Below are 8,164 nucleotides of genomic sequence, written 5' to 3'. Positions count from 1 at the left end.
TCACTAAGAAAGAGCAGGAAGACATACAAAAGCCAGGTAAGGATACACCCTAACCTAAGTAGAGAGGAAACATCTACTTACTTGTGAAATGTGTCATAAAATAGGCACCATAAGTAATGGCATAGGCAGCGAAAAGCAAAGGAGCAATTCACTCAATCATTTTAACACTGCCCTGCAAGTTTGCAGGCTGTGCTCACACAGTGGAAAAAGCAAGGCTCCTGTGAGTGTGCAACAGCCCACTGACAATTGCATCAATCAGAGGGAACAGAATTAGAATGATTGTGAAGTATGTGAATGAGGCTAGTTGGCCAATGATGATGAAGGGGTGTCCTACTGGCTGGCTGCCTACTCAGGTTAGGATGAGGACGTTGGCGACTAGGGTTCAGAACAGGATTTGTGATAGGGGGCGGAAGGGTATTGATTGTAGTTTTGATGTATGTAGTAGTGGGGTGAGGAATATGACGAGGATTGAGGCGGCTAGAGCTAGTAAGCCTCCTAGTTTGTTTGGGATGGATCGGAGGATGGCGTAAGCAAATAGGAAAGATCACTCGGGTTTGATGTGAGGAGGGGTGACAAGTGGGTTGGCTGGGGTGAAGTTTTCTGGGTCACCTAGGAGGTTGAGGGAGAATAGGGCTAGTGAGACGAGTAGGGAGAGCATTAGTACGAATCCTAGGATGTCTTTGATGGTGTAGTATGAGTGGAAGGGGATCTTGTCACAGTCTCTGGGAATGCCTAGCAGGTTGTTTGAGGCTGTTTCGTGGAGAAAGGTGAGATGGATGAGAGTAAGGCCTACGATGACAAAGGGAAGGAGGAAGCGGAGAGCGAAGAATTGGGTCAGTGTGGGGTTGTCGACAGAGAACCCTCCTCAGGCTCATTTGACTAGTGTTTGCCCGATGTAAGGGATGGCTGACAATAGGTTTGTGATTACAGTAGCTCCTCAGAATGATATTTGGCCTCATGGTAGGACGTATCCTACGAAGGCGGTTGCTATAAGGGTTAGGAGGAGGATGACTCCAATGTTTCAAGTTTCTTTGTTTAGGTATGAGCCGTAGTAGAGTCCTCAGCCGATGTGTGGGTAGATGCAGATGAAGAAGAAGGAGGCTCCGTTTGCGTGGAGGTTGCGGATGAGTCAGCCGAATTGTACGTCTTGGCATATGTGAGCGACAGAGGAGAAGGCTGGATTGGTATCTGCTGTGTAGGGCATAGCTAGCAGAAGACCTGTGACGATTTGAGTAATTAAGCAAACGCCTACTAGAGACCCAAAGTTTGATCATGTTGAGATGTTTGATGGCGCTGGGAGGTCGATTAGGGCTTGTTGATGATTTTGAGGATTTGGTGGTTTTTACGAAGGTTGAGGGCCATTGGTTATTTCTGTATGTGGCTACGAGGATATTGAGAATGGATAAGGTGAATGATCCTAAGTAAGCTTTGATTAGGCCTCAGTGGAGGGTGGTGGCAGTTTTGGTTGCTGTAAGTTGTAGGCTGGCTAGCCCCTCTGGACCTACTGTTTTGTATCAGGAGAGGTCAATTAGGTGGGATGCGATGTTCTGTCCTCCTTTGAGGAAGTTGGTTATACTTAGGCGGTGGGATAGGGGGTTAAAGTATCCTAGGGATGTTGAGAAGTTTGAGAAGGGGGCTTGTTTGGTCAGGATGAGAAAGCTTTAGCTTGGACAACAGGAGCAGGAGCCTCATGAGGGGCCTTCAGCATCTCCTCAGTGCATCCAAATATTTGAGCCACTTTTGGAAATGACTTTTCTCCCTTTTTTTTTCTTTTTTTCTTTTTTTTTTTTTTTGTTTTTTTTTTTTTTTTTTTTTTTGTTTGTTTGCTTGGAGGAAGAGGCTGTTCATTTTCTTCTTCTCCCAGCTGAAGTTCTTTTCATCATTATTTTCTGCCCTTTTATAGCACTGGGACTGGGTCTGCTAGAATTTTAATTTCCAAGGTATCACTTCTGGAGAATGCAGTAGTTTTGCATGAGAACACATCATTCTGTGCAGGGACCTTGGTGCAGAAGGAACTGTTGTGGTTCCAGGCCAGCCAGTATGGCCTTACAGATCACTTTGAGCTTAGTAGTGCTCATGCCTTTTTGCAGCCCAGGGAATCAGTGTTTGGGAATTCAGCAGGAGGTCAATGCCCTTGCATTCCAGCTGCTCCTCAGAGGTCACAGGAGCTGGAAGGGGCTGGGCTGCATTTCTGATTCCAGCCAGTTTAGCTCTACCAGTGTGGTCAAGTCCAAGAAAAGAACTTGCCCGAGCACAGATGCACAAAGAGTGCCGTTCCCAGTGCAATGCTCTGGGTCTGATCCCTTTCTGTAAGGACCTACATGCTCCACATTCCCCAAGAGTGTGCTTTTTTGAAGCAACAGGAGAGCAATCTCAGGATTGTAGTTGAGCAGGGCACTGGCTACCAAGTTCTGATATCTGTAGCAACAGAGAGGACAGTAAAGAGAGATTTCAGTAACGAAATCTATCTATCTATCTATCTACCTATCTATCTATCTATCTATCTATCTATCTATCTATCTATCTATCTATCTATCTATCTATGTAACATTTACATAATTGAATCTTCCTGGCTCTGGTCCAAGGCAGTTGGAGGTGCAAAGGTCACCTAAAGCATCCCTTTCTGGAGAGGATTAGAGACATGTTCCCTCAACCAATTCTGAGCAGGCGGAGATGTTTTCCCCTCCAGATATGATGGTTTTTCCCTTCAGAGTTGTTTCCCTCCTCTGGCCTCTTGTGCCCTGAAGTCTCCAGTTAATTCTTTAAATTTCTGCCTGTCCGAGAGAGGTGCAACAATTCCATGTTTAGGTGGTGTTTGGTGACTCTGGTCACATATGCATTACATGACACATGGTTTCCTTCGCTGGCATCCCCAGGGCTGTGTAAGTGCATTCATTCATGGGGCCTTAGGAGAGTCTTCTCTTTCCCCCAGCAGCAGCAGCAGCAGCAGCAGGGAGCGGTGGCAGGGTCAGGACGAGGAGGAGGTGGCTGCCCTGGCCCTTTGCTCCCGGGCCCCAGGCCAGGAGGGCTCTGGCTGCAGCAGGGCACTCTTCGGGCAGCCCCTGGCAGCCTCTGCACGGAGCACGGTGCGCTGCCCCGTCCTGCTTGTGCCACTTTTCTTCAGCAATACCCTAGCTTCTCTTCACAAGGAATAAACTCCAGCAATCTAAAAAGAGATCATTCAAGTACAGTTCTATCTGCCTTTGTATTGTATTTCAGGGCATGTATTTTTTTTTTGTCTAGAATTTCATTATTTTTATGAAAACATGCATTCATATCTGCACATTTTTGTAGTTTTTATTATTCATATACCAAAACACACCTTTTTAAATTCTTAATTTATTGCAGTTTGTAATTTTGAGGTAATATATTTTAAAATGTCACAAAACAACACCCTTTGGGTAGTTTTTCTCACTTTAAAAAAAAAAACCCATACGCCATTTTAGTCTCTGTCTCTCCAAGTTGGTTCATACCAGCCTATTTCAAATCAGGGCTACAATACTTTTATAGGATTGAGAGAGGTCCAATGAAATGCACACCAGTGATTCCTCTTGTGCAATGTCATGGCCCTGCCATAAAGCCTCATTTCACTTTTTTTTTTTTCTCTCGTTAGCTCAAATGCAAATGCACGTTTAGTTGCGAACTTACACAAGATGAGCAAAATCAAAATGATGTGAGAGGCCTTTGGGAGCTCCTTGCTGATCTTTCTGCTTCTTCAGCTGAGCAAGGCTCTGATCCAGGCAAAGAGATTGCACTTAGTGCTACACAACCATTTGCTGGAACTCTGCTGATTTCTAGGAACAGCTGGAGGCCTCTATCTCCCCAGGATGTTTTGGCTGAGCCAAGCTTTGCTGGGTTTTGGCTGCAAATACCATTGCCCTTTCTTTCTTATATCCACAAGTACCATGGCTGGGCAAAAACTGCCACGAGGGGCATCTTCCAAAGGCACTTTGGTCTGGAGTTTGTGAATGAACGAGAGCTTCCTCCACTTCCAAACCACATGAAAAAAATAATGAAAGAGAACTTCCAATCCTTAACGAACAACTGACAATTCAGAAGTGGATCTAGAGCATGGGAATGAAAAGGAAGGCAATCTTCCAATGGAGTTGTGCTTTCAGGAGTTTTTCTTCTGACTCCCACTCACAGCTGGCACTGGAAAAAGTCACATCTCTGCAAGCGGCAGTGTCTTCTGTCTGACATCAGTTGTTTTGCTGCAACAATCAGAACAGGCATCAGGCTGGAGAGAGGCTCAGCTGATGCTAGGAACAGGAGCTGCCCCAAGGAGAAAAAAGAAATGAACTTTTACCTCCCAAACCCATCTCCCCAGAGGCTCAAGCAGGATTTCTCTGGTTCCCAGAAATACAAAGAAATAGGGCGGAGAAGACCCTCTGCAGCTATGTGTTCATGCACAAGACTTTGCTGATGCCATTTGGGTTTGGCCATTTTTTCTTTTCTATCTTTTCTGTATTCCTTGCACATAAATTTAGAGCTCTGTAGGCTACTCGATTTGTGACTACTTTTCCCAGTCCTTTTCCATGGCCTTTACCTAAGCAGAAAGACAAACTTCCAGAGCTCCAAGTGGCAAGGGGTAGAAGGCCCCAGTGTTATCCTGGTTCTTTCTGGGACAGACCCCTCCAGGGAGCTGGTGGACTCACCATCCCTGCAAGCCTTTAAAACACGACTGGATGTGGCACTCGGTCCCGTGCTTCAGTTGAGATGTTAGGGCATGGGTTGGACTCGATGATCTTGAGAGTGTCTGTCTTCCAAGCCAGTGATTCTGTGATTCTGTGCCTGAGGCAGCTTTTCCTGCAGCCCTGGAAAGGGCTGTGGGGGCCCTTGGCCAAGGACGGGGATCAGGGCTCATGACAAAGAAGCAAAGGGCTCAAGGCAAAGGCTGATAGGGCAGAACTGCCCCAGCGCAGCCCAGAGTGAGCCTCATGTCCTCCTCCTCACCCTGCACCCTCTGCGCTGCCATTTGCGGCGCTGGCGGCTCCTCTCGCTGTGGGGCTCCAGGGCGTGCTTGGGCCGGGCCCCTCGTCTTCAGGAAGCGCTGGAGCCTCGGAGGCGAGCGGCTGCTGCTGTGGCCGGCAGGGGAGAGCTGCGGCTGCGGCCCTGGGCACGGCGAGCTGCCGCTATGGCCGGCTCCTGCCGCGGCTCCTGCCTCTGCTGCGGCCTCTGCTCCTGCCCTGTGCGCACAGACACGGCCGAGGGCTGCCCGGCAGCTCCCTGCCGCTGCTCAGCGGGCCCGGCCGGGCTGCTGCTCTCTGCGGCCTCTGCCCACCGCTGCCAGCCCCGCCGCGCTCCCGCCTGCCTCTGCCGCAGCCAGGCCCACACGGGAGGCAGCACGTTTCGGCCGGCTCGGAAAAGCCCTGCCCGCAAACCGCCCGCCACAGCCTCGGCCTCAGGGCACAGGCTGCCGGCGTCCTTGCAGCTGAGAGCTGGCCCGGGCCGCCTGCCGGCCTCGGCCACAGCTCCCGCCTGTTTCTCCATGGCCGCGGCTGCTCGGCACAGTGGGCTGAGCACAGCCAACGCCAGCAGCAGCTCCTCACGGGCCCAGGCTCCAGGCGCTCCGAGCCCACCTGTGGTAAAGAGGTATGATTCATGCTGATAAAAATTGAAACAGTAATCAATATTGGTACAGTAACTAATATCTGGAAATAATAAAATAAGTCAAAAATAGTAATGCCAAAGAGGAGAGGGAGAGGAGGGGCTCCACCCCACCCCCCCCCTTCCCAGCAGATGTTCATCAAGCACCACAGGAAAGAAGCTGAAGATACAATTGCTAAAAATGACCAAGAACCTGGTTCGGTCCCAAAAAATGCTAATTATAAGGGATTTATTGCCTTGATATGTAGATGCAGTGATACGTTAGTTTTGGCTTACATTATACTGGCTTGGTGCACATGTGTAACCCAAAGGTGAATTGAAGGACAACGAAGAAGACTACAGGGCCTTCATCAGTGACGACCAGCAAAGACTTGTGCGACCACCATACCGAGTGATGGCGCATGTGTGGTAAAGTGGTGAGGAGGGCAGAGACAGAAAAGTGACGAACCGAAAATAGGAGGAAATGGTATTCACATATGGCATATAAGGGGTGATTTTCACTTGGCAAGCTTGTACGTGAAGTGGCAAGGGTCATTGAACTCTGCCCTCCGTACCACGCAATATCTTTTGCTTATGCGCTATTATTGGAACCAAACTCTCCCATATTTATATATTTCCTAAACTATTCAATTAAAATTGCTGCTACCTTAAATATTGTTTGGTTTTTTTATGATGGGGTAATTGGGCAAAACATAACACACCCAACCCCGAATCCCAGCCCTGAGGGGCTTGGCGTTCCAATGCATCCCCTGGGGACAGCAGAGTTGGCCGCTGACCTCAGCCCATGGTGACACCACCAAGGGACCAATGGAAAATTCACCAAATCCTCATCAGAGACAAGAGAAAACTCCCATGGTGCCTGACAGCCTGAGGCAACTGCCAATTCCAGATCATTCCATCCATGCAGGAAAAGAGGCTTTTACATTAAAGCAAAAAAGAGTAAAGAGTTATAGAAAAGGAGGGCAGAACAAACAACAAAGTTATTTGGACTCATGCTTCTTGTGTCTGTTAAAAAGGCCAAGAAAATGCACTCCCTGCTCTTCTGACACAGCTCTCTCTGTTCATGATGTGGGACAGTGAGTCCTGATGAGGTGCAGGAGCTGATGCAAGGGACAGGGACGAGGATGCAGCAGGCACAGTGCCAAGCTGACAGAGGGATGATCTCTGGCAGTGGCACTGAAGGAGAAGAGTTTGCAGGCAGCACAGAAAATGTCTCTTTGTTTCACCTCTTCTTTCAGTGCTGCTAAGAATGTAGCCTGGAGCAAGCTGGGAACACCAGAGCCTGGAGCCCTTTCCAGGCAGGGCTGCATCAGACGGGGAATGAGGAGTCCCTGGGGTGGCAGTGAGCAACCTCGGGCTCTGCTCACTGCTGCTGGCATTTTCTATTGAACCATCTCCAAGGACTTCTGTTGTGCTCTGTATTTCTAAGGGTTTTCCCCCTTGTTTGTTTTTAGTTGTCTCCTGCACCTTTTCTTCTCCAAATTTTCCTACCCTGTCAGCAGCAGCCCCTGTCCAGAACTGGCTCTAAAATATCAGCAAAGCAGCTAGGAACAACAATGGGTGGAATCCTGTGGCTCAGGAATTCGTATGCCAGAGCCCTGCCTGTGCCTGTGCCTTATGTCAGGACCTCCTTCTCTGTGCAAAACTAGGGATTAGTGGAGTTTTTTTGCCAAAGAGCTCCTGAGAAGCAAACGTTGTGCTAGGTTTCTCAGGAGTGTATCTGTTAAGTTCATTGCTGGCAAACAGAAAGTAAGGCCAGGGTAGCAGAGCAGCTGGGAGCTGGTCACTCCCTGCAAAGGGCTGCTGTAGGATGTGAGAACACATTCCAGGAGGGGCGAGCAGGGTCAATGTGCTCAAGGTGCTGCAGGTGAGGTTTGGGTTCACTTAGAGAGTAGTCAGGGCTGGTTAGCACTGCAAGATCCAGCTGCAGTCCCCATCCATGTCCCTTTCAGTGCTGGCTTTAGTGTGTCTGCAGCCTGGATCCAGAACGCCCTGGGGGGCTCCTGAGGCTGCCTTTGCACTCAGGGTGAGGATGCCCAGGAGCCCCTGAGGCCGGCAGTGGGGACCAGGGCTGGGGCTTGTGGCCTGGCAGGTGTGGCTCTGGGGGCTGTGACATGCCAGGGCATGGGTCACTGTCACTGCCCTCCGCAGCCCTGGCTAGCTCTGTGATGCTCCAGGGACAATGGCAAGAGCGGGGAACTGGCTAGGTTGGGGTTTTGCCTGAGCCAGAACCTCTAGGCCAAATGCCGAGCAGTAGAGACCCCTGGAGGGCTGAGTGAAGGAAGCAGAGGAGGCTCTTCTGCGGTGTAAAGGGCAGCAAATTCATCAGGAGAGGCGGGGGGAAGGTTCACAGGAGAGAATTCCCAAACAGAACAGATGTTGAAAGAACCCCCACCACCCCTGTGCATGCATTTTTAAAATCTTTCACAACAGGGGGTGGACACCATATAGAACCAATAAGTGACACTTGGGGTGTGATTTTGACGGCTACAACAAATCAGAACAAGGGGAAAAGAGAGCGTTGGGATAGGGATTGGATCTTGGGGTGAGGGACAGG

General features: G+C 49.5%; 1 pseudogene; it reads right to left on the bottom strand.

Moving 5' to 3' along the window:
* Positions 1 to 232: 232 nt before the first annotated feature.
* LOC134434691 (cytochrome b-like) lies at positions 233 to 1,362 on the bottom strand (annotated as a pseudogene).
* Positions 1,363 to 8,164: the final 6,802 nt, after the last annotated feature.

Source organism: Melospiza melodia, unplaced genomic scaffold, assembly GCF_035770615.1.
Source record: "Melospiza melodia melodia isolate bMelMel2 unplaced genomic scaffold, bMelMel2.pri scaffold_46, whole genome shotgun sequence".
Classification (NCBI taxonomy): Eukaryota; Metazoa; Chordata; class Aves; order Passeriformes; family Passerellidae; genus Melospiza; species Melospiza melodia.
Note: the sequence above shows the minus strand (reverse complement) of the source record. Positions and strands in the feature narration are given on the sequence as shown.